Source organism: Rhea americana, unplaced genomic scaffold, assembly GCF_003343005.1.
Source record: "Rhea americana isolate MKP2758 unplaced genomic scaffold, rheAme1 scaffold_19, whole genome shotgun sequence".
Lineage (NCBI taxonomy): Eukaryota > Metazoa > Chordata > Aves > Rheiformes > Rheidae > Rhea > Rhea americana.
In genome coordinates this window covers 7,275,585-7,302,879 of record NW_028186038.1, presented here as the reverse complement: position 1 = coordinate 7,302,879, position 27,295 = coordinate 7,275,585, and positions in this window count along the sequence as shown.

The following is a 27,295-nucleotide window of genomic DNA, read 5'->3' as shown; positions in this document are numbered from 1 at the left end:
GCAGCAAGGCAGGTAAGCCCGAGGAAGACAACGCAGCAGCAAGGGGAGACGAGAGATGTGCAGAGCCAAGCCACTAACAGATCCGGTTAAGATTTGGAGGAAAACCACATAGTTGAACCTCACGCAGAAATAAAGGCCTAACCCGGCTTGCTAGCCCGCCTCCATTTGCGCCGTGACACCCAGATCGACAGATAACAGCAGAGAAGAGACCTGAAATCACAGGGGGATCATTCTGGCCACAGATTTACAGAGGCAATTCGCAGCAAATTACCAATCTTTGCACTTTCCCATTCAAGCAGAAGGACTCGTAGTCATGTGACTTACGGTAGCAATTTCTCTGTAAAGGAAATAAAAATAGTCTGTTCCTTGCAGCCACTGAGACAACCTTAAACAAATGGATCCCAAAGATTAGTCACAGGAAGAAAAAAATTAAATTTAAAGCTCAGGGTTGCTTAGGCCCCTAACTCAAGACTGCTAAATCCCCTGTGACCTGCAACAGTTAAAACAGAATTTAGGAAGATAGGAGTATTTGAGCCAGAAATGCACTTCACGCTTTCTTGCACGTAACCCCAGGCATGCAGATAAGAAGCGTAGCTGGCTCCTCTCGCCCCACCTCAGCTCCAGCAGACCCAGAAGCAGGTCAAAGACTCACTGGTGTCAACAAAACTAGAAGCAACACAGGTGTTTCAAAGGCTAAGAAAGTGTGCCAGGAATAAAATCAAGCACACACTTGATTCAAGCTGCTGGATCGGGGCTCCTGCCTTTCTCTCCGCAAGCCATGGCTGCCAGGGCAGCCTTTGCAAAATGAGACTTCCACTCCATCCATTTCAACAACACAGCCTCCACCTTGGGGTGGGAAGAGGGCAAAAAAAAAAAAAAAAAGAAAAAGAAAAAAAGTTACTCAGGAAGATCAAAGCTCTGCACATCCGTATTATTTTATTAGTTCCTTCCGTATGTCACGCACCAGTGAATCACGAGGAATTAAGCCCCCTCCAGAGAATCACTACCTTTTCGTTGCTAGCTTCAGCTCACAAGCAGCCGCTGCTTTGCGGCTCTATCAGTTACTCGTTCCGTCTGAATGAGTCTCAGCTCGTCATTCACAAACCAGTCCCTATTCCTTGAATCAGAGGGCGAGAAAGAGGGAGGGAAGGAGGAGGATCTCGGTGCACTTCTGTCATCTCTTTCACGCTCTGCTTGGTGTCCGCTGAATCAAGGGAGACCTCAGGAATCCTCTGGCTTTGTTCTATGTTGCATGTGGGGGCTTCTCCTGCTAAAATAGCAGGTAGGAGCACTAACCCTGCACACGACAATAATCCAAACCCATCTGCCAGGGTGAGAGAAAGATACAGTATGCTGCTTTTGAAGAAAAATATTTTGGGAAAGCACAGGGAAGCAGAAGAGCCCGATTTCCAGAACACCTCCGGGTAAGGCAGAGCAGAGGGAGATTTTATGATGGAGAAAACTGTCTTGTTCCTCTATTACCATAATGCACATACAGGAATTTGATAAACTTACTGTTAAGTCCGTCTATCAACACACTTCAGAACATGCCACGCTATGAAAGTGGAATGACCCCTCCCCACGCATCCACGGCCCTTTCCTCTCCTGGGGTACTGCAGCAAGCACAGTTCTGCTTTCCTCCAGAGCTCTGAGCTATCTCTGTCACAAGTGTATGACATGCAAACTTTAACAGCTCAGACTTTCATCAGTGATGGATTTGAAGCTAGCCTTTTTTTTTTTAAGGGGTGTCAATCTGAAAGCATGTTAAAATGTTCAAATTTATGTTGAGTATCCACTTTCCTTTAAAAAAAACATACAAACACCAGATCCCACTCAATAGAATCAAATTAAGCGTGCAAAATCACTCACAAAATGCTCCTGGTTTTAGGAGGTTTTGATCTTGCTTCATTGGAATCAAGCTCTGATGGGGGCTCAAGCAAAGCAAGAGAACACTTTGTACACAAACCTTCCCCCACCAGCTCTCAAGACAGCAAATCCAAGGGCAGCCTGCCCTGAGCACATCCCGAAGGGATGGGTGCGTGCACACATAGGCTTCATCTTGCCGTTTTCATATATGGCTCTTTGGGCTTAGCTGCTGCTTCTCAGGGAACAAGTCTGCTCTTTTCTTCGTGAGGGCTTTTATTAACCTAACAAGGGTGACTTCTTTGAACAGTGCCCACTGTGCTAAGCATCATGCTGGGTAATGGTTGGCTATGAATAGGAAATTGCTCCTGGAGAAGGATGCCTGCACATATCAGCTGCTTCTTTCCTCCAACTCATGCTTCCCTCTTACCTCTGCTCCATCTTTCTCAGTAATTCAGGGCTTGCATTTCACCTGGCTTGTCATATCTTTGCCAGTAAGAGTAGATAGACGTTCATAGACGGGGCTATTTGGCTGGCCTAAGTTTAGCAATGGCACAGCAGGCAGAACATTTCCCCCTGCCATTCCCAGCTCTCTGCTCATTCTCTAGGGCTTCATAAGCATCTTTTCCTGTTCCTGTGGTAAGCTGGGGCTTGCGGAAAACCTTGCAGTCATATCACCTGTTTCAGAAAATCTTGCTTACAATGCCCTGGGCCTAAACAGCACATGACAGCCCAGTCATCCCATTTGTACAAGGGCCTGTCAAACTGCTTGGACCAAAGACTGCAAGTCTTTTTTGTTTGCCCTTATTTTATGAGGCACTAGAACCAAAGCTCTTCAGGAAAGCATTGGCTGAGGGAGGGAGAGTCAGGCCTAGATAGTTATGCATGAGATGCACCTCTGCCTCCCGGGCACACCCTTGAGGGAGCCCTCCTCTCCTGGAGGGTGTTCCACCCAGAGCAGTGCCACCTGCGCATCCCCAGCAGGCCTCAGAGGATACGGCCCCTGCTTCGCTTCCCTTTGGCAGCTCAAGCCTCTTGGTACAGAGTAACCACATAGTAAAGTGCTGGTTTCAAAATCCTCCTTTTCTAGCAGAAAGCTAAGGTCTCTCATCCATAAAGCCTTGTAGCTCTGACTCACTGATTTCAGGAGGCCAGCCTCTTCCAGGCATCCTTTTGGCGCTATGATTCTAGCACAACTGCCCTGCTTCTGCTCATATGTTCTCCTGTTGTCTCTGGGTATGGGTTCTGCTAAGCACCTGCTACAGAGTGACATATCTCAAGCTATTGTTCCCTTTCAAGTGTTTTTCTTACTACTATTAACCACGTGGTCTTCATGGGACACGGGACAGATACCCTGCTGTCCCAGGTGGTCCATTTTGCCATAGGCATCTCCTGAGCCTGTTTGCTCTGGATTGTTTGGTGAACACAGCAAGTCAGCAAGTCACACTTCCTTGTTGCTAAAAGCTTCACAAAGTAAGTATTTAGAATAAGTGTTACTGCTGTCATCATCATTACAAATCTACATTTAGCATTACAGAAGATTGTAAACGTTAAAGTTGTCAACAAATCAACAGCATAAATGTTGGTGCTAAACCTACAGGAAGCAAATGACAGAAGAATAAGGGTGCTTGACCAAGGTTGGACAAGAAATGAGTGGCAAAGCCAGACAAAGGTCCTAGGCACCCAAGCTGCAAGCCAGCATTCTGCTCACTGGATCAAGCAAAGCCATTTGAATTTTGAGACCTGCCCCTTACTTCAGTAGAAAACAAGTAGATAAGCTTGTGCAAGCTTTCTGTGAATCCTCCAGATCTGAGAAAAACATTTTAAACCATGAAGTGGTTTAGAAAAAGAATTTTTAAGCCATCTCTGACCTACAACTGTCCCAGCCACAGCCTTGTTTCACAAGAATAGCTGGCTGGCCTGAACATCAGAGTGGATTATTGTCCTGAGGGTGTAAAGTCAAGAGATGAGGCTGCTGTGCATCATTAAACAAACAGATGGAGAGACAGCCCCAGAGGCTCAGACAGAGCCTGATGCTTTCTGGGTGCATGAATGCTCGTTCCAGGGGCAAGAGCGGCTCCAGAGAGCTCTGTGAACGCAGGAGATGCAGTCATGGGTGGAGCCTTAAAGACTCCAGCTAACTGATGATAAATAGGGGAGAACGTTGTTCTCAGATCTGCAGTTAAAAAGAGAGCAACCTCTCAAAGAGGTAGGAACTATCACACACACTTTGTCCACCCCTCTTGAAACTGTTAGGCTGGACCTCTTTCCAGTCTCTTATTGGACTTTCTTCCTCTTAGCGTAGCCTAACCCTCTTCTCTTGCCTTTCACAGAGGAGCCTTTTCCCTGTCTCACCCAGTGCCACTGAGAAGAGACTTCCTCATCACCTTTTCAATACATCCAAACCTCAGGATACAGAGCTCCCTCCTGCCACTGTCATTAACCTCACGACCGAGTACAAGATGATCGCCTGGTACTATGTCATCAGTATCCATTTTAATTCAAGACAAGCCTGAGCCAAAAATTTTGGCTCTAGGCAGGTCTTCTGCCAGATATTCAGACCTGGCTCCCATTTTTGGCACTGGAGGCTGCAGGCTCTTGGGGTGTGCATGTCAGTATTCTGCTTTGTAAGACTCTAACACGCATTGAGACAGTTTCAAATGAAAGAAGTGTAAGCTTTGCTCTGTAGGAATCTCTCCATTTCTTACGGGAGGTCAGCAATATTTTCATGTGGACAGGCAAATAGTGCAGTTTCCCTTCCCATGCAGCGTACCATTTTCACTCGGCCTAAGACCGAGAGCAGGTCTATCGGTGTCAGCACAACATACAGACTTGGCGCAGCATCGTTGGACGTCCATCACGTTTGCAAGCCAGCACATTCCTGAGCTGCCACAACACACTGCGTGTACTGTGCCCCTCCTCCCCGCTGGCACCCCTCCTTTCACTACACACCACTCTGACAGCAAGAGCTCTCACCGATACCTCCACCATCCCACCAACTAAACATTTCACCGCTTCTCTGGACACAACTGACACGCAAATCTATTGCTACTGCAACAACCTTGTCCTCACCCATTCTCCTTTCATTCTGTCCCTTTGCTGTTTTGTTTCACTAGCAATGCTTACCTAATAGTTATCTTACAGGGAGATGTGAGCTTTCACAAAAAACAGCACATCTGAACGTATCAATCATTAGATGAAGACTGCTAAGAGGACCAAGTTTACTCTTTATCTCTTTGGAACACCTAGGTCTTGCAGCTGTCTTGCAATTTTTCTGCTTCTGTGCTATGCAAAGTTACAAACCAAACAAGAAAAGAAGAGTTGGCTTCTTTCCCCTGGGTAGCCCCATTACCAACAAGGTAGTTGGCCTCACTTTGAGAGGGGAGGTGAACTAAAAGACCTCTAGAAGTCAATTCTAAATTACTAAATTACTGTTTCTGTAACATTCCAGAAACAAAACCAAATGTACATGGAAGATGGACACCCAAGCAGTTTTCATTTCACTTCTAACTACATTCATTAACTAGGATCTTTCTTCAAATTCTCCAGGCTTCCATCCTAGAGGATCCAAAGGAAGCCTGGCCCAGTCCTGCTGCAAAATCAGGCTCCTGAAAGAACTACTTGATTTGCCCTAGATCCCATTCAGTCTCCAGAGCAATGGAAGCCACATCCTCCCTTGAGGAATCTCACAGGCAGGCTCGGCTTCTGAGGTACCTGTAGTCTGCTACAGTCAGAATTTTAGGAGGATCTATCAGAACTGGCTACTATAAGATCAGGAACCTGAAGGTCCAGCTAGACGGAACCGAGGAAAGGTTTCTTCTGATCTTTTATTCAAATCACAATATGAGCAAGTGCATGACCTCCAGCCCAAGACACATTTCATAACCACAACCTGAAAACCACTGCTTGAACAGATGCTGCAGTCTTATAAAGAGAGAAACAGCTCTAGAGGTCTCCAGATAGGGATGACGCAACCCAACACCCAGCAGAGAGACGGCGGGTTTTTTGTTTTTGCTAATGGGAAGCATCTTATTTACCTTGGAGAGAGTGATCTCATCCCCTTAGCTGTTTCTTGGCAGCTTTCTTCACAATTAGAAGCCAAGTGGCATCTCTGGGATGGCAGTGAACTTCTCATTGGAGTTCTAGTCAAATTCATGCTAAGGTGGCATTAATATCAGTTTCCTTACCTCCATTTCTGAAAAAGGCTTTAAGCACTAACAACTTCAGTAATAATTCGTGGGCTTAAATCCCTAAACCTCTTGAGAACAGGAAATTAAAGCCAAGATGAACAATATCCACATCTTAAGTATATTTAGCTGCTGTGTTTCTTGATGAGAAACTCGGAGAACAGTTTAGTGGTGCTTTTCATGTGGCTGGTCCATGTGGAAGTGATGGCAGCTGGCATTTGAAGTCAAAACAGTCAACTAAGGGGGAGGGGTAGGAAGATATTTTATTGTTTTCCTTGTGCTTTCTGCTCTCCAGCAGAGTTCCTTCAGACAAACTTCTCAGTAGTCTCTTCAGCATCAGATAAAAACAACTAAAGAAAGAACCCCACATTAGCTGGTAAGGCACAAGCCATGAGGAAGGGAAACCACACTTTTGTGGGTATGCTATTCCAGAAGGGAGATTCTTGAAATATTTGCAGAAGCAGGTCGCATTTGCTCCAGGTGAGCAGCAGCAGACAAAAACAGAGGCTTCCAACAAGAGCGGCTGCAGCAGTTCCTTCCTGCAAGGTAACCAGCAAAAGCAGTCAGCTCCCAGCATCTCCCTCCTCTTCTAGGGCTGAGGCATGTATTTCTTCACTTCATCCACGACAGTGTTGAGCACGGAATCAAAACCATCCTTCAGAGCCCTAGTTCAGTGCCCTGGCTGCTCGGTCCCTGCCTCTTTGCTCTCTTAGGGCAGCTTGTTGACAGCTGTTTCAGAGAGCCTAGGATTCCAGCTCTTTGTTTTTTCCTACTTCATTAGCTAAACAAACAATGACACCATATAAAATACCACCCGGCTAGTCCGTCTGGGAGGCACAAACCCCTGCAAAAGGATCTTGGAGACAATTTTAGAAACAGGCTGTGCCTCTGCCAAGTGCAAGCGCTTGGATCAGCGCGGTTGCTAAGCGTTCAGCTCCAGTTCTTGGAGAGGCAGCAGCATGCTGAGCCGAGCCTGGAACGAGGGCTGCGAGAGCGGCTTTGGCAGGGAGCTTGTGAGGATGGAGCACAGTCATTCAGATAGCAGGGAACTGAGCTATAATACTGCTAAGTGTTTCAATTAAAAGGCTGTGAATGACCAAAATATCAGAGCCAAGTAATTCTTTGATAATAAACTTGAGTTAAAGATATTACTTTAGGCTTAAACTCTTAACAGAAGACATAAGGACATTTAAGAAAAACACGGTAAAGCTGTCTGGATGGGAGACTCAGATTTCCCCATAACTCTCAGCACCAGATGTTTAAATCTAAGCTGCCATAGGAGACCAAGACTGCAGTAAAAAGCAGGAAGACAGGCATCTGCACAGAGAAATCCTTTCCCCACATCCCCATTGGCCACAAAGGGAACAACAGTATCCCTACACATTGAGTCAGAACTGGATTATGGCTTCAGAACCCATCCAGAGCCTGGTCAGACGAACGCAGAGGACTGAGCCCACACGTATTTGGAGGATGTGACAGAATCATGCACTTTAGAGCCCTTTGGAGTAGGCTTTTCATCCTTATTTCATTTGCATCAAAGCCTCTGTTACAGAGGCACCAGAACAGAACCTAGGTGAGAGCCATCTCAGGCAGGGTCACAAAAACTGCTGGCACAGGGTGCCAATGTTGCTCAGATGCGCTAAACTCATCATCCAGAACAGCCTGCAACAACTCCCAGCTACAGAAGAGACTGCTCTGCACAATAAAAGGACCCTCGCAAAGGGCAGAGACAGAGCGATGTCCAGCTTTCACCATCAGGATGGCTTGGGCATACCTTTGCGCCAAGCTGTAGTTCAGCAGAGCCAGCCCTACAGGCAACTGAAATCCCTCAGGAGCTTTCAGCAGTTTCCAAGGAAGCTGGGTTAGATCTCTGAGGTTAAAGGCAAACAGCCTATCTGGACTGTGTCTAGACCTGTTCTAGCATACATACATGTCAGAGCAGACTCCTTTTATCCCCCATTGACGTGCTCCTCGACAGATACCACCCCCCAATACCTTCTGGGCACCTCGGGCCTGAGGCACCACAGCAGCACCAGTTCCCCCACAGTAGAATCCAGCTCATCTATTTGGTGAGGACATCTGATGCCTGACTCAGAGGAGCGCACAGTTCAAACCACCCCCACAACCTAAAAATAGGTCGAACAACTTGCTGGAGCAAACCAGCTTTTCTATAAGCAGAAGAAATAATTTATATACTGAAGCCACTAAATTCAGTTAGCATTTTCCTGTGGCCTAAGCTTAGTTTGAAGAATCTTAGGGAGATACATACCATAGGCAAGAAAGTTAGACTTGTTATTCACATTTCCTCTGAACATAAAGCACTCTAATCAGAATCAGCAAGCCCTTTCATTTGTCCCCCTTCGGCTTATAAAGTCCAAAAAAGTTATTCAAGTTTTGCTTCGCGCAATTCTGGGTCTCCAGCCTTAGTCTCTCTGTCTCAAGAAGGGGGAGAAAAAAACCCAACGAGACCTTCTGAGACTGTTTCACCATCTTCTCTGAGAAGCAACCTTATCTACTGCCCCCTGCACCATTAGCCGACAGGCACCACAGCTGAGCATCCGCTTTGGGAGGCTAAGACTGTCTTCCCAAGACAGAACGCAGAAACACCTTCGCGTGGGTCCACGCTGCCCCATGCTGGCTTTCGGTTCGATTCCTCCAAGGACCTAACTCGGCCCTCGGTGACACTGACTAGTCTTCAAAGGATGGTTGTGTGGTGCTAACAGGCTTGTGGGCATTGGACCCAAGCGATAATTGCAGCTTGCTCTGTTGGACTACGTCTGAACGCCTCTTGCAAGAGGAGAACGGCGCTGCGTTCGCCTTCGCGCCGACCCTCTTCCCTCACGCCAAGCTGGAGGCGCTCGAGCTCGGGAGGCAGCCGGGCTCTCTAGCCGGGCCGCGCAGAGAGCTCCAGCTCCGTGCGGCGGCCCGGCACGGCAGGACAACCCCTCCCAGGGCGAGAGGAGGGCCGCGAACCCACGGAGACGGGGGTGATGAAGGAGGACAGCAGGCACGCAGCCGCTTTCCCGGCGGCGAGGGAAGAGGAGAAGAGAAGAGGACCGGGCTGGGCGAGAGACCGCCCTTAGCCCGCTGCTGCCTGCAAGAGCCCTGCCGCGCGTGGGGCCCCACATCAGCCCCCCAGACCGGGGCGGCCAAGGTTGTGCAGAGCTGCGCTCGTCTGTCAGCTCCGAAGGAGCGGCGGCACCGCCACGGAGGCCACGGCCGGCCCTGGTAACGTTAGGTGGAAGCCGCAGGAGAGAGCACATCTCTATGGCAACAGCTCGCTGCCTTCTCCTACCACAGCAGCAGCTGCCTCCTCCTCCTCCTCCTCGCGGGCAGGGAAACGGGAGGGCTGGGTTTCTCCCCACCACCATGAGAAGCTACCAGGTCCTACAAATCCTGTCATTAAAATCTAAATACATCGTGCTCCGTTCAAAGTTATTTTTGGAACGCGTTTTTAACAAGCTCCACTGCCCTGACACGTCTTTGCTGAATAAAGTGACAATCCAGAAAGACTTGGGGGGGGGGGGGGAAGCTAGCTTAAAACACTCCAGCTCCGACGTCTTTTCCCCAAAAGAGCCTCTCAGGAACCAATTCCTGTGAGCAGGCGAAGAGGATTCCTCCGCAACCTCCTCTAGCTTCAGTGCAATAGGAACCTGGATCCTAGCATCCAGCCTCCCCACTGCAGTGACCTCCTGGCAGCCCAAGGTTTTTCACCTTGCGTTATTCTTACAGCATCCACAACATTGCTGAGTGTCCCTGCCGCTTGCAGCGGGTGATAATGTCATCCATGTACACCAGCTACTTGCTCTTGCCCTTCATCTGCTTCCCCTAGCACTTCTAGGAGCTTTCCTCCACCATGCTCCAGCATTTCAACAGAGCTCCAGCCGGACAGCAGCTAGGAAGCCCCGCTACAGAGCCTGTCAACCCATTCTCCGCTCGCAGTGACTTGCTGCAGGAATAGGAAGTATATATATGACTACAGACAAAAAACAATATAAATCAAACTTAAGAGTGCAGGAGGGCACCTTTTCTCTCTTAAGCTTCCAGCCCCTTCATGTGCCAGGGACGTTCTCTGCTTTTGTAACTCTGCTAATGAAGACACCTTCCACTGTCTAGAGCAGAAGCAGGTGAAGTAGCTTGGATTAAGACGCAGGTTTAAAAACGCTGACAGCTCCACACAGAACAGTTGCTCGAAAAATAAGCCTGAATAAACTGGTGTGGGTTCTTGCATTCCCCTCAGCACCAACACTACTTTTTGACTAAAGCTGTTTCCAGTTTCAGATTCTGAAAACACTTCCTATATTGCTTTGATTCTTAAATGCTTGCTTGAATTGCATGCTAGTTCCAATCCTTTTTCCCCTAGGAGACTGCACCTTCAGAAGATGCCGGTAGGATGCTGGCTGCTCAAACACACTACTGCCAGCACACAGCTGCAGAAAGGCTAGAGATATTTACCTAATCACCCTTTTTAGCTGCTTATTTAGGTGCAGCAGCCCAGTAAAGACAATTATAGCCCCAAAGGGACACATGTGCCTGGGAGCAAGCTGGAGCTTGGAAGTAAATCTGCCTGTACCTTTCCCCTTTAACAAGCCCTTCCAAAGGGCTCTTAAACTTGGAAGCTCCGTTTTTCTAGGATAAATTCACATAATGAACCTTCTAGGCTGCAGGAAACTCAGATGAGACAAAACAGTTTGTGAACAAATATCCCTCAGTTCACAGCACCCTTCAAGGCCAGACCTTTTCTTTAAGGCTTGTTCTCTAAGAAGTAAGAAACTTCATGGGTTACAGCAAATACTGCACTATCCTCTGCCACGTCCGGGTCCTTAAGAAGTCCTTTGTTCCTGTCCTAGCTGTGGCCTGGCTTTGTCAGGTCCCTCCTGCTCTTAGCAGTCCCCAGGTTCTGCCGTGTTGCCAGCTCCCTCTTTGCTCCCTCTCCTCCACTCCAGCAGCTCTGAGCTGCAGACAAGCTCTGCTGTGGGGGGATGCACCGACAGGACAAGTGCCTCCTGAGACTCAAGGTAGCGCAGCCAGGACAAACATCTGAGCAGCCTTCTTCTCTGCTGTGTGGCCACAAGCCATTAGAAGGAATGAAACACGCAAAACCATACCATCAGAGCAGATGCTGTACGTCACAGCAGAATTCGTATCCTATGCCATCCTATTAAATGCTTGTCCCTCATGCTCAGATCACCCCTCACAGGTGCTGACCTCAAAGATGAAACTCAGGTGCAATTCAGAGCACCGACATTTAAGAGCACTCGATGATGTTAGTAGTGCTGCTTCTTCTCTCCTTACGGGACTTTGGAGACCACCGAAGGCTTCAGAATAAATATTGAAGGCTGAGCATTTGAAGCGTGCACAGAAGCAAAACCCACTCTGAACCAGATCTCTTTCCTTCCCAGTGACTGTGCTCTTACCCTGAATGCAAGGTACAGGAATCATGGAAGCTTAGGGAGCTTTCCCAGGCCAAAGTAGTCTGTACACCACTTTCAGGAGCTGAGTGCGATAAAGTAAGCAGCTCCTCTCCACAACTGCTGGGTACCTCAAGGTTGTTGTAAATACGGCATACCTCCAGGCGAAGGACTAGTCAGCCTCTTGCAGTGCTGCACCCAGGAACTTAAAATAATAAACACAGATCAACTCCATCTCTGGCAGGCCACGCTCCCTTGGGTTTTATCATGATACCTTGCCTGAGCACATCCTCCCATCCCTTCTCAGGGAACTCCCTTTCAACTTCTACTTCCTCTTTCATCTCATTCCCAGAATATCTAATGCCATCAGCTAGGTTCAAAAGTCATTTCACCCTCCTCTCCCCAGACCATACCAAGAACTCCATGCATGGACCTGTTTCCACTCAAGAAGAGACCCAGGAACTTTGTTGACGGTAACCGTGTCACCAGCGCTAGCACTGGTACGCACACTCTCGTTTTTGTGATACGGCACCATCTCACCTCCACACCCCAGCCCTCGCGCAGCTTCTTTCAGAGTTCATCAGCACAGCAAAGCGTCACCTCTGTATAGAGGGCTGTCCCACAGTTAAGTGGCCAAAACGCAACAGAGTTCACAGCACCTTACAGAGCTGATTACATACAGCAACGCTTAACACGGACCAAGCGGATTCACACGTTCAGTACAGTAGAGCTGTTGCCTGGATCCCACCCCTCCCTCTTGCCCTATAACAGCAGTGTGCCCTGCCGAGCAGCTTCAGCAGCCTCGCTCCCTGTGGCTGTTCAACCTAGCTGTCCTACTGACACAGACATCCTATGTTCACACACATGTTTCCAGGACTTGCTCTAAGAAGCTTTTTCTTTTTCCTCAGAGATTTCAAAGGCAGGCAGGGCTTCTCTGATCAGCCAGGCTGGCCCTCAGCCTGCACTCAGCAATTCTGCACCCACTGCTTTTGAAATAAATTAGAGCGTGCCTTTTAAGAAAGTATCCAGCACTTTTAAGCAGTTCCATACTCACATCTCTATGAGCTGAAGGATTAACTGCATTTGGGCAAGTTTGATATAATTCTTTTTCCTTTTAATTCAAACAGAGCAGAAGGCAAAGAGACCAAAATCTGACCACAGGACCCAACTTTAAAGAAGTCAACTCGCTCAGCATCTATACAGCAAAACTGCACAAACTAATGAAATAAACGCCACACTACCATGCTGGGGTTTGTGAACATCGTAACATCAAACTTACTGCGATTCTTCTACTTCTGCGGTAGCAGTCCAAAGCTCAGGACTCCCCATTTTCCCAGGCACTGGTAAGTCACAGCCAGCCTCCCAGGCGAGCACAAAACCAGCTCCTTCTCTCACAGCAGCTCCTCTACAATTCATTTTGCTTCCACATTCTGTCCTAAATTAGAGCCTGAGGCCTCTTAACAACACTCAGGTGCTGCGAGTAATCTGCAGCGCACAGGTGCCTTCTATTTCACAGCCCCCTCCCGCAGAAAGGGCAGAGATACTTCATTCTGCTAAGCAGGAGTCCCAGCTGCTCCTAAAATTCAACATCAAGCACCCCGGACAGATTTACCCTTACCCTGCTGATTACAGTGTTCCCCTCAGTCACCCCTGTACTCTCCTGCTTGCAGGCCTAGAAGTCCCAGAGTTTCCAAACTACATTTCTTAGAACGACTTTGCCTTAATTAGCAATACTCAGAAAAGAGCCTTGATCTTAAAGAACCCCGAGTCGAGGGCATCCGCAGCAGAAGTTTGCACAAACAGGTACTGGGAGCTGCAGAAAGAGTCTGCAAGATGCAGGTGACAGCGGAGGCAACGCCAAAGCAGTAACAAGCCGACAGAAGGGCTGATCTCCTCAAAGCCCGATCCAGTTCCAGTGCCAGTCTTAAAAACCATTGCCAGATAGGTCTGGGCAGGATGACACAGATTCATCAAAACCAAGGATCTTGCAGAAGGAAGACTTTAAACTTTCAACTGGAAAAAAAATGAAACTGAACCCTCCTGTTGGGCATACTTGTAATAAGCCCTTCGTTTTTATATTTTAAGGTTACTTTTGTTTACTTTTTACACTTTTCTAGGAAAAATGCGGTTGAAATGAGAAGGGATATGCTATGACAATCTCCATTATTTTTTCAGTACTTTCACCATAAAGCCAGGTTTGTGATTCAGTTTTGCTTTAAAGAAAAAAAAAAAGAAATTTCAGAACTTCCCATGAAAGAGAAAATTTGGCTCTTACTCCTTTTTAAAAGATACCTCTAGCCCCCAAAGCTAATTAGGGCAGAGAGCTACACCAAGCCTGGGTCCTTATGTGTTCTTTCCTATCAATCAGCAACCACCAGAAGATTGAAGATTTTGAGGAGAAATTCCTCACTAAGTCCAAAGCGAACAAAGGCTTGTTTGCAGGGACTATTTGCAGGTTGCAGCTCCAGATACCTGCAGTACCATTCGACTGCCGATGTAATCTGGCCCTTGTGGAAAATCAGGGGCCAGTCTGTCTAAATTAACAGAAAAAAACCACCTTGTTCCTGATGCAATACTTGAGAGGGGTGTTCAAAACCCACTTATCTCAAACTGAGCACTTTACCTGAAGGGGAGATGGCGTTCAGCCCTGATTTCCACTCCACTTTTAACCCCCACAAACACCGGGTAATCTTTTCCTCTGATGACAGCACACACTTCTTGACCAAGGACACCAGCACTTCTAATGGCTTCCAGTCACCGCCCTCTTCATCCTACAGGAACTTAACACGTCTCCATCCACCCCTCTGGATACGTTGCATGTATTGGGCAAATGCCCCTTCTTGAGCAATGTTTGAGGTATTTGTGCTGCTGCTCTCACACGCGTTTGCCAGAGGGTGGACTAAGGGAACCTTAGCCCACACGTGAGCATCAGCCAGCATGTCGCACGCTCCGTGATTTCATTCAGACAGGGGCTGGACTCATCCCTCAAGCTTCACACTAACTTCAAGTCTTGGAATCACTTCATGTTTTCCTTCAGATTCCGAGACGCGAAGCAAATGAAATAATCAAATCAGGTTTTACTATCAAGTGTTTTCCACGATGGGAAACTACCATCAGTTCCTGCAGAAGGATGCTACCATCACGAGGGAAGAGCTGTTTGGTGTAATTCCAACTTAGGAAAAAGATACACCAAAAGAAATGGGTAAACATGCAACACATGGCAGGGAGAGGTCTTTGTATATTTATTTATTCCCATTAAAGAAAACAGAAAATTCAGAATGACACACAGGCGAGGCAGCCCTTGCTCAGCCGTGCCTGTCGCCAGAACTCCAGGCTCACTTTGCCGCCAGCTCCCTGCTCCTCGGCTGCAAAGCAGAGAGGCTGTGATCTCCGGTGGATACAGCGCACGGCAGCAGTTAGGGTAAGCTAAGACACCAGCAAAGGATCTTCAGAAGACCTCATGCATAAGATGGGAACCAGCACACAAAAGGATGGGAAAGGGACAACCCGTGGCGTGTTTACACAGAAAAAATGTATATATTTGTACCTGAATTTAGAACTTCAAAAATGAGCCTTGTTCTGAAGAGTGATGATAATCCAGCAGGATTTGTATAGAGCCACCCTGAGAAATGAGAACAGGACCTAAATACAGTCATACTTGACTGAATTTTAAACACTGAAGTCTGATCTTCTCAGCATTACAGAGACAATCTTAGAATCAGCACTCCCACAGTTGTCTGGGATTAACAGTTACCGCGCTCAAACCTCCCGGTGTTAATTAATGTCCAGGTCCTGCCTGACACCCTAGTGAGGCTGTAGATGAGACAGTACAATAGGCTTGGAGATGTCTGGCAAGAGAAATTTCAATCATTCTTCTTTTTTTTTTTTTTCATTTACAACCATCACAGTTTTCTTTCTAGACTGAGTAACATCTTTTCCATTTGTCCTGGTTTTCTCCGACAGCACCATTAGTGCTCTCAGAAGTAACAGCAGTGTCGTAATGGCACCTTTAACACCTTGACTGCCGCACCTGCGAGTGCATCAGCATTTCCCAAATCACCAGTACTGCAGACTCCTGAAAAATTTAGCGTCTTGAGTTAGAAATTAAAAGCCTGAATCTAAAAAGAAAAGCCAGACAGAGGGCGAGAGTCTGCCATTCTGATCTGATATATCTGATCAGCAAGAACAAAAGAACAACAGAAGAACCTGATTCAACCAAATATTCAAGGGTCATGATTAGCTTTAATAATATAAGAGTACAAAAGCTGGTGAAATTCATACATATTCATACCAGGGAAAGATTATTTGTCAGTGTCACAGACTGCTGCTGGCAGAGCTTGGACTGAACACGAGACTCTTGGCCAAATCTGCCTTTACCACACGGCAATCCTTGGCCCTCAAACACGAGTGAGGATAAAGTAGCTTCTATTTTATCTCAATTAGAAGTCTTTAGAAAGTCAGTGGGGGGAGGTGAGGAATGGGGACACTATATTCCATTCTTAAATTGTGTTTAGAAAGCTTTATCCTCTCACCCACATCTCCTGTGTTAAGTGAGATAAACAAAACAACGTGTAGTCCTGTGAGCTCAGTAAGAAAGCAGCCAAGCCTTTTGAGAGAGAAATGCAAATTACTGTAAAGCTGTTTTCTGCTACATTATAGCTTCATGCTTTCCCAGACCTTTCAAAAAAGTTATTTTACTCCAAATCTTCGTGTTTTCACAGTTTCTTCTTGCAGGCTTTTAGAAGCACAACTATCACCAGCGCCCTATGTTGGTCCTCCTGTCCCCCATCGCTTGAACACCTCAGTACAGAACAGAAAGAAAGAGAGGCAGCCTCAAAGGAAATACCGAAGTGGAAAACCCTAGAGCAACAACTGCAGAAGGAACTTTGTTCTCAACCACTTTCAGTTCATTAAAGTCAGCTTTCGGCTGGGAAGAGTAAGGTTTTCTAAGGCAAGACCTGAGTGGTTTTTCTCATAAGTTGGTTCATTTTGTGATGACTTTTTCATACTTTTTTCGAGTTTTCCGCTTGGCCTCAACTCTAGAGGACCAGCCAGTCGAGCTGTTGACTTGTCTGTACCCGCGAGCTTTTTTTCTCACATTTAAATGAACTTTCCTGTATTTTAATTTGTGCGCTTCGATAAGATCTCCCCTGAGCCTTCTCTTCTCTAGGCTAAACAGTCCCAATTCTCTCAACTTCTCCTTATATGAGGGATGCTCCAGTCCCTTCACTATCTTTGCAGCTCTTCACCAGGCTCGCTCCAGTAAGTCTTTGTCTTTCCTGTCCCAGTGAATTCAGCACTGGACACAGCGCTCCAGATGTGTCTCACCAGGACTAAGCAGAGGGGAAGAATCACATTTTTCAACCTGCTGGCAATGCTCTTCCTAATGCAGCCCAGGATGCTGTTGGCCATCTTTACTGCAAGAGTGCATTGACTGCTCATGTGCAACTTGTCCAACAGGACACCCAGGTCCTTCTCTGCAAAGCTTTTTCCAGCTGGCTAGCCCCCAGTGCATACTGGTGCATGGGGTTGTTTCTCCTCAGGTGCAAGAATCTGCACTTCCCTTTCTTGAACTTCATGAAGTTCCTGCCTGTCCATTTCTCCAGCCTGTCAAGATCTCTCTGAACGGCAGCACAGTGCTCTGGTGTATCAACTGCTCCTCCAATTTGTATCACCTGTGTTTTTTATCTAGGGCTTTGTCCAAAGGATACTGATTAATGTTAACGTATTTATGCATAAAGAGAAAATATTTTTTTTTCTTTTTCTGCCAATATGACCTTGTATGATCTCCCAAAGCTCTGCCTGAAGCCTGCAGAACTGTGTGCACAAACTACACCTGTACATGACCAACCCGCAGCTCAGAGATCTGAGATCCAACAGCCAAGCTCACACATTTTTGCTAGAAAGGTGGTCATCCCACAGACAGAATGATATGCATCCTATCCAGTCATTCCTCCTCTTTCTTTTATTCGTCTGGTCAATTAAATTTATAGAATTAAAAACTAGCAGCTGCAACTGAGAGAGGCCAACATCCTCTGTGGATGACTCATCCCTTTGTGGTTTTTTCTGGGATGTGTTCCTAAGGAAATGAAAACATGCTAGTGTCTTTTTTTCTCTCATTTCCTTACACAACGTGCTTACTGTTCTCCTGCTTATACACCAGTGTGGATATCTGTGGGTCCTTTCTCTGTGTCAGGCTATGCTTGCTATCTGATCTTCTATATCATGCAGGCAGTAGGACTCCAAAAGAAGTAACAGTGGGATCATATAATGCCGGCCTCTGTGTGATGCTTTGTTATAACGGAGAAGCATAGTAGCGCCCATGTGTTGGACAGAGACTGAGATAAGAGTGAAGCAGAGAAATGAAAGGAAGAAAGGCCCTGATGAAAGGCAGGCCATGTGAAGTTATGGCTATGTGATGACAGCTAAGTCTCATTTGATTTTTAGTTGAAGAGCACTGGGCTCACCCAATTCCGTGTGTTACGCAGTCTTGCAAAACTATAAAAAAATAAATTAAGGAAGTCAAGCCGGACTTACAGGGTCTCAGTCCCAGTCGCTTCATAACACACTTCCTTGGAGTGCTCTGCTTTCCAAATGGCACAGTAGGCACCAAGAGCAGGCAGTTAAGAAGAGAAACACAAATCCTGAGCCTCTTAGCATCACTTTGCAGTATGGGTGAAGAACATAGCCAGAAGCTGGGGCAACTCCCCAGCCCCCAGAGCAGGACTGCAAAAGGGTAGGACAATTAGGAGACAAATTCCATGAAATCCATTTTTGTGAACATTTCTGACCAGCTAAGATGGGTAATTAGAAAGGCCACAAAATGAAGGGTTTTAACTTTGCAGAAAGCTGATAAATCAGTACTGAAGAGACTCAGTTTTCTTTTTTCATCCCTAGACTATGCTGGAATTTAAGCGTCTTTGCCTATTGGAATGAACCATCCTGCCCTAGAGCGTCTGTGCTCTGGTAACAGCTCTCAGGACAGCCTTTGATAAACACTGCACCAGTGATGCAGACAAACACTGCATCAGGTCACGGTGTCTCAGTGCTGACCTAGGTTTAGGCCCTCTCAGGGTAACATGTTGGTCCTGCAAGAAGCCGACCTCCCACTGCTGATAGACACCGAGCTTTTCTGATGTTCTATATTTTTAAGTGCTTTTGGGACTTCTGCTCTAAAATGCTTCCCTTTTATTTCCATTTAATTTCCTTAAAATTGTCACTGGAGATGTTGATATCTCTGACACATGTCAAACGCATCCTATTCTCTGCTGTCTCTTTCTCCTCCAGTATGCAGTACATAGAGATTTTAAAAAAAGGTTTTTAGCTCAGCAATTCGCTACCCTCCTTCACACTTTTTTGAGCATTCAAACCTTTTTTTAAGGGAAAAAAGTGTACCTAATTGAACATATAATTGTTTCATGCAGAGCTTCCCCAGAGAATTATATAATCTCAGCCTGTCTTCTTAAGGCAGCATATAATCATGTAAACTACTGTTTTTTGTTTCTCTACATTTTTTACTCCTTTTTCTCCCTCTCCAATACTCGTAATAAGTTTCCCTCCATGTCTAGACATTTCTGACACGCACTCCCTCTACTTAATCTTCAGCCATCGCAGCAGGGGAGAGGTAGCAGCTCTCCTCTTTCCACAGCTAGATCCACAGTCTCAGCACCCGGTGTCTCTTCTGACCAGTACTGGCCAGGCTGCGATCACAGCCATTTCCACCCCTCGCAGCAATCTCATCAGAAGGATGGGTTCCCCCCTGCCTCCCCAGACTGGGATTGTTAACCCATTCGAATGAAGGCTTTCTCTTAATGGGAGAATACCCAAAATGACCAAAATTGGCTGTGTTTGAAGACCAGAGGTGCTGTTGGCTACAGTAATGAATATAATACTGTCAATACGTAGGCATGATCAGAAATTTTCTGTTTTGATAGCATTTAACAGAAAAGCAGGGCTGGATTCTTTTTCACTATGCTGGTTTATGAAAAAATGACAGTTTTTCTCTCAAAAAAATTTTTGCATATAGAAATCTGTGGCTGTGATATCTTTTGAGAATTGTGGCTTGCTTGCCTTGCCTTGCTGATCTCTCTCTCAACGGTCTGATGATACAGCACAGGTGGAGATCTTCAAAATACAGCCTCCCCACCTCAGGGAAGAGATCAGCCAACACCATGGGAACTGCAGCCTGACCAAAGATTCTCCCAAAATGCCCACTGAGCACTGCAGTAATATCTCGAACCACTACTAGAGTCCTGGATATCTTCCTAGTGCTGGAAAAGCTCTATTTTCTGCAGGCAAAGAGCTTTCTCTTCCCTACCCTTCTTCGAATGAGTTCAGTCCTTCAGATAACGCTGAGACAGAGGTGCCATTCTGTTAGTGTCTGGCAGGAATCTCCTTTCCCTCTGTTGGTGCACAGCTTCTACTAGGGTACAGAAAGCAGGATGCAGAATTATTTGCAATTGTGTATTTGAAATGTGTAAAAAAAAGGGGGGGGGGAGAAAAAGAAAAAAAAAAGGAAAAATTACTTTGGAGTGAGTTCACATCCTTTCAGATCTAGTTTTTCACCAACAGTCTAGAAAATATGTTTCCTAGTAGGAATGTTTGCTGAGACAATAAATCACATTTTTTAGATTTCTGCACAAAGTAACATTGAAATATGTAATGGTAAGTATTTACCTCCCCAATCTGATGTCAGAACTACCCTCATCCACTCGGAGATTAGAAACATACCACAGAGCTGATGTGTCCAAACAGTTAAACTCTGAATCCAAGCAACGGATTCAAAGGCTGTGTTTACACACCCTGAAGGTCTTAAATACCCATGCTAATGACAACCTAACAAAGCAAATGGAAAGCCCTGTGGCACCCAAAGCAGGTGAAGAAAGGAGGAAACAACTTGAAAATGGATTCAGTTCTGTCCAGCTTTCCTCACAGGCAATATGTACCACATTTACACAGTGACTCTTCACATTTTTAAGCTTTCTTAGGCCAACAGACCTAACAATCATGAATTTTGCAACTTGATTCTTCCCTGGTTCCAAAGTTCTTGTTCCACCAGAAGCAAGTCATTGCCAATGATATTGAGCCATTTTTAGTGTCCCATCTGATTCTTTCTTTTCTTTTCCACATCACCTCGGTCTAACTGATGTTGGGATGTTGCACCCTTCAAGCTACAAGCATTCTGGAAGGGACTGATTGTATTCTGATGTCTTTTATCTTCCCAAGTGCACAAATAAGGCCAACAGGCATCACTGAGGCTAAGAGAAAAGTTCCAGCAATCCAGCTTCTGTGAACTCAACTGCCCAACATAAACACAGCTAGGAGTTCTGCTAGGCACAGTAAAGGCTCCCTGCTTTCTGACATCTCACACTTTGCTTCATTCTGGTGCCTGAGTGCAAATAGCTACACATTTGAGTACTTAGCCCACTCAGCCCATGATCTTGTCCACTACCTTTGTTGCTCCACAAAAAAAGGCCCAATCCTAAGCAGCTCCATGCACTCACAATCACCGTCCCCTTTGCGGCATACTGCTTGGTAACATCTTGGCCCAGCCACGCTTTCCACTCACGCAGTTCTTCTATTGCAGTCGTGCAGCTGCGCCCGACTCTACGGAAACCAAAGATTGACCTCCTACGGTTAAACTTAAGGGATGCGGCCAATATATCCCAAGGGCATTTGGTGAGTCAGACCTACCATGTGTTTCCTAATCTTGCCAGCCACTGAAACTTGCAATTCATTTATCAATTCACAGCAGCCTCTACCAGTAATAACAGCCCCAAACATTGAAAACTCACATGCAAGATCTCCAAAAAGAACAGACTGATGTAACCCTGCTACATATCTCATTTGCAACACTTCTAAAGAAACCAATCGCTTCTAGATAGTCATTAGTGCTGAAACTAGGACCCGGATGTACGTGCTAGAGAACAGCAGGTTGAACTTCTAAGTCTGCCACACCCTTTCCAGCAACCCCAGCAATGGGCTCCGCTCAGTGGAGTACATCAGACAGTCCCAGAAGCCAGAAGACCTGGCCTCTTGGTTCTGTCACTGACTCTCAAGAGGTAGTTTTATCCCCCAGCAGGATGAGTTGTGATGGTTACGCCTTCTGGAGAGCAGAAGCTCTCTGTGACCCATGGCTGGGAGTCACAGCAAACACCAGGCCGTTATTCCCTATTAGCAGTGTTGTTCCTGTGTCAAGACCATGGCACAGACAACGGGAAAGCAAACATTTGCGGTGGTATATATGTGCAATAGGAGGAAAGTGACTGAAGCCCTCCTCCCAGTTTATATGCTACAGGGAGTTCACAGAGTAGCAAAATGTGATTTCTTGGTGATGATCTTTCTTTTGATAAACATCAGCTGGACTTGATTTTAGCACTGCCTGTTGGAGGGTATCCACTGGGGGGTATCCACTCTCTCCTTTCTTCTGTATAACAACTCTGCAGCAGCCTCCATTGAATTTCCCCCCTTTCATCCTGGGGGATGTCCTGATCTACGTGACGTAGGACGCCTGTGCTGGTACCTTAACTGGCCCCAACATTAAAGCTGCATCCTTTCATGGAGCTCTGCAGGTGCTGTTCTATAATTGGACACAGCAGAAACTCAACCAAAGCAGGACCCAGAAACTCCAGTGGCTTCAAGCAACAAGTGGACGAGACAAATGCGTGAGAAGCCAGACTGGACGTACAGAGGAACTAAACCAGTATGGTTTAGCATGACCAGCTGCATTTGCCTCCACCAGCCCACGCGCAACAGTCAGGGCCTTACCACAATGCCTTGGCAACAGTGCTCTGAGCCATCAGTGTATCATATGAAAGCATTATATTTTCCTAACAACATTCACTGTAAATACATTATTTCCTCAGTTGGCAGCTCTGATGTGCCAGCACGTTAATGAGACACTAACGAAGAGCGTCAGGCTAACGCAGGAGCAGTAATGAAGATTAATCTCTCCCCAGAGAGGACAACACGCCTTCTCAGAGACCTAGTGCACCGCAGCAGCATTTGGAGGGTCAAAACTGTGTCAATGAAAGCTAATTAATAGCAAACCTCTCTCATGTTCTTAATTACAGAGTGGTGTGTAGGGATTTCAAATAAGCCTCTCTTTCTACAGTAGCTGAATTCCCATGCTGGAACTTGCAAGTCCTAAAAGACTTTGATGGTGTATCTGGACAAAGGTCTCTCAAAGGGGAACACGCAGAACCATGCAGACTGGGGCTGCCCAGGTTTCCAGACGAATTCCTCCCCTGGTAGCAAATAAGTGTGCCCACACTGCCTAGTGCAACAGTCTTGGCCAGGCCTTCTAGAGACAGCTGCAGTAATAATGATCACACACATTTCATGGGGATCCTTCCATTCCTCCTTCCCCTGACCTGGGTAAACCCACTTCATACAGAAAGCAGCAAAAAATTATCCCAGGCCATTGGCATGCCTGCAGAGTGAACTGGAAGAGAAAGTACTACGCTTTGCTGCTCTGGATGAGCCATAAAGCAGCAAGCACTTAGGATTCCTGTCTTGCCTGGCTGGAAGCCAAGTAGAAGCAAATCCTCTGCAGGCAGGACTGTCCTGCCAGCTCCACAATCTCCCAGAGAGAAAACATGCTGGGTCTAAAGAAAATCAAGGACTTTGCACATGTCTTTGCAAGGCTCTATTCAGGGAGGTGATTGGCATTGAAATTGCCCTACATACCACAAAAGCCGTGACAGTGCCACCACCACAGCAGGGGACAGACTGACTCCAGGCCTTGTTTCAGACTTTTATTCCAATTGGAGCTGGCTGTGCTGCCAGCAAGAAAACAGGATCCTTTACAAGATCAGAGGTACACGTCTCCCACTACGCTTTCAAAGGTGAGCCAACAACCTCCTCGACTGCATTGACTGCATTTAACCCTTGCCCAGCTGATATCCACAGCATCAGTCCATGCACTCTCCACGGAGAAGGACAGAAGTGGGGGGAAAATGAATAGCCTGCAAAGATTTATAATGGCTGAGGCAGTCAGGGACACAGCAGCATGCTTGGAGGTGCTGGAAACATTGGCATCTGGGTGAACACTTCCAATATGCAGCGTGACTTTGAGAAATGTTCAGCAACTTTATTGTATGGTAAACAAAAGTCAGTCTGCACATTATTGGAGCAAACGGAAGCGCCACCCTCAATGTGTTTGAACTCCCGCGTGGGACTAACTGCCTGTCCTGCATTTCTTGCATTTTATGCTGAGCACTGCCATTGCGCATACATTTAGATCCCCTCTCCAGGCTGTGTGGGCAAAGATAAAGGCAGTGGGGGCAGAGCTGCCATCCTCCAGACCACGCAGCAGGAATCATTTTCTTGGGGCCAGAGGGCTCTTCCGACTTACACGCTGAGGACTGAGTGGAGGAGTGAAACGGGCATCAGTAGGTCCTGATTCTGGCTGGGAGGTTCTATCATCTAGAGCATCCTGGCACCTTTGCTAGGAACATGCTGCCCACAAACAACAGGAAAAGTTGCTCTCCCACCATTTGGATAAAAATGCTTTCGTTATTCTTTCAAGCTGAGTATTTTAAGAAGTAGGTACCTACCTCTCACTGATAGCAGAAGGACTTAGGCACCTAATTCTGCTAGGCTCCTTTGAAAACGCTGAATTTCGATGCTCAAGGGTCCACTCTCCTTTGTCACATACCTGCCCATGTCATGTCTACACTCCTAAATGATTGGCAGTAGAGCTAACTTGCACTGATCACCTTCTTCTGACTCACAGTCATTTATTTGCACTATTTCCAGCACTGGGAATTGAAATAATGATAAATATTTTCCATATATTCCCAAGAGAATTCATAAACTACCACAAATGCAAGACTACATCCAGCCATGTCAGGCTTTCCTACATTCTCAACCAAATAAAAACAGACAGACCTATTTGAATTACAGCAATTCTGAATCAAGTTTAGAGAAATATTAACACAGAGAAATCCTCTTTTTCCCTATTTTTACATCAGATTCCATCACTGAAAGCTATGGAGGCTGTCAGGCTCAAAGACAAAGCGTTTCCTCTTTACTACGGAATTAGCCCTTCCTGGCTGATCTCGGCTGATGCCTTCACAGTTTGCTGGAGGGGCTGAAAAAGCCTCCTTGGCTCTACGGTTCCTTTCTGGTTTTGACTTTTGTGCTAAAATTGCCAGAAAGCTGGTGCCAGCTGTGATACAGACACTGTCCCCCAGCAGCAGCCTTATGCCTCAGCCTTGTACGGAAGCCAAGGTACCAGACACTAGCAAATACATTTGAATAAACCATCTGTCCCAGGATACACAGCCTCACTTCTGATCACTTCAAGAGTAACCAATGTAGATAAAACTGTTGACCTGACTCCCAAGTCAGACCAACACTGAGGAGTCCTTGGATTTGGCTGAATGCAGAGTCGGGGAGCTTCTCTCAGAATCCGACCCTGAATCACCCGCCAAACTCTGAATCACTTGGTTTCGGCTCAGCCTCCGAGCTCCAGCTAAAAGCAAAACAACCGTAGCTCTCTGCATGTATTTCCCCTGGGGAAGTGCACGTAAACTGTAAAACCACCTTACAGTCTCCCGCAAGAGAGGAACTGAGAATGCCCAGGATCCCCCCAATTTGCAGAGTGGCCTGATGGGAACCAGCATGTTGGCAGGGTGCTGGACAAAGGGTCTAGCTCAAGAGCCAGGACAAGGAATTTCTGACAGTCTCCTAGCTACAATACATAGGGTGGAGTTTTTCGTTTTTAACGTATGCTAGAGAAAGGCCCTCCAATCCCATGAAATTCAAGGGAGCCAAGTCCTGTCTTTGACCTCTTAGACACTCTAAACCTTACATCACTCAGTACCACAAGACAAAATAGTTTCTCAGGAAAGAAGAAAGTGGTTTGTTGCTTAATAATTCTGTTTATTGTGCACCGTTGCAGTGAAAAGCTGGGCAGGGGCCAGTTTCCTTATAAGCAAAATCTAGGATCAGACTGGGACCTGTAAAGTGGTTGAGTTCACGATAAGCTCTGGCAAAGCTGTTCCATAACTGCTCTATCTCCAGCTTTCAGTAATCTCACATTTTTTCTACTTCTTACAAGCACAGCAATCAGGGATGGTCAGGACTGTGAGCAAGGCAGTTATTTACAGTATCCAAGTCCCAGCTTTGAAGGGCACTGAAGATGAGATACGCTTGGGTAGAACTGTAAGTCAGAGATCAAGATTTTGTTTTTAGCAGCTTGTGCAGGCAGTGATCTGCTTATTGCTGCTGTGTTTCGGATTTTTACTAGCTGAGTTCTGCTGGAGGAATGCGATACGTGGCCACCAGAACTTCACATGAAGATCAGGCTGGCCCTGTTTATTGAGGGCTTGCCTGGGCCACCTCAGCAAAGATCTTGCAAATCTTGCTCGTGGAGCTGCAGCAAGTCTCCTTTACTTTTAAAAAAGCAACAGCGCTAAACAAACTAGTTTTGTCATCCACTTACATGCCAGAGGTTCAGCATCTCTTAAAAAGGAGAGAGAATTACAGAATTTAATCGCAGTGACTTCGCAAACACTGAGCACTAATAAACGTGGGATCAATGAACATAACGCAAAAAAGCACGTTGCCTGTTCTAGTTTTGCTATCGCATAACTGGGGAGACTATACTAAACTGAACAGGAAAGACAACGGCTTGAGCCTGGGTTGGAAAACAGCGTATTTGGCAACCATGAGAAATGCTGTCAGCACTGCAGCTCGTTGGAGAGGCTCAGCGGAGAGGCCAAGGTGCGGAGGTCTGTACCTGCACCGGGCAGAGTCAGCACTTGACTCAGCTGACTCCTCTGAGGTCAGGATCTGCCCTGACAAAGCAAGGGCTGCGCTGACTTATCACAGCAGGGAAGTTGTCCGAGAGCAGGACAGGGACAGTTCAGGATGCACGACCAGGCTCTGACTGGGGACCCAAAAACCACATGACTGCATTCGGCAGGACGGAGCCGACCCCCTTGATGGGGATCACTCTGGAGCTCACTGCTGTACCCTGCTCTCTGCGTGCCTCGGGGCTGCATCACCTTCCACCCGTGGGCATCACCGGGCTCTGCGTTATTTCCCTCTCCTCATCCACCAAGGCCTGGAGCTGCTCTAACGAAATCTCACTAACCAGAGGAAATTTCTGTCTTCCTACAATACACCACAGACAGGACACGACTCCCTGTTCTTAGGGAGGGAACTCTGAGTCCCCGCAGTCCTTCACTTGGAGCTGCAGTCATCAACAAACGCACTGAGCCGGACTTGGCTGGTTAATCACAGCGATTTCCTCACAGTCAACAGGGCAATTGCAGACGATACTGGCTAAAGACCCGAAGCTCAGACTCTCCCTCCTTGCTGTATGCTTAGGGCAAAGCTTCATGGCAGGCAAATCATGCCAGTCGTTCCCTAAGCCTAAGAGTAGTAGCTTACTCCCAGCATATGGTTTGTCAAGTAGCGGCAAGATTGGTTGTGTGCTTTAAGGTACGCTGCTGCTTAAGTACTTACTTAATTGGGGCTTTCCTGCAGTGCTTAAATATGGATTAGAGGTAATTTCTCAAAAGCATCTAACTGACTGGAGTATCTAAATCCTCCTACCTCTCACTACAGCCCGGGCTCCTAATACACAAGGGCACAAGAGGTAGTCACCAGGAAAATGTTCTCAAGGTGGCTTTAAACTCTCCGCTTCCATTTCTTCAGCTTTCTAAGGGTCATTACAGGAGACTTGTGAAGGGAAATGAATGTTTGTAAGACACTTAATTGAATGAAATATATAACAATTAGTGAAATGAGAGGATAACTATTAAACTGATTAAAAGCTATCCAGCCTGAACAGAATTAAAAATAAATGAAACTCAGCTATAA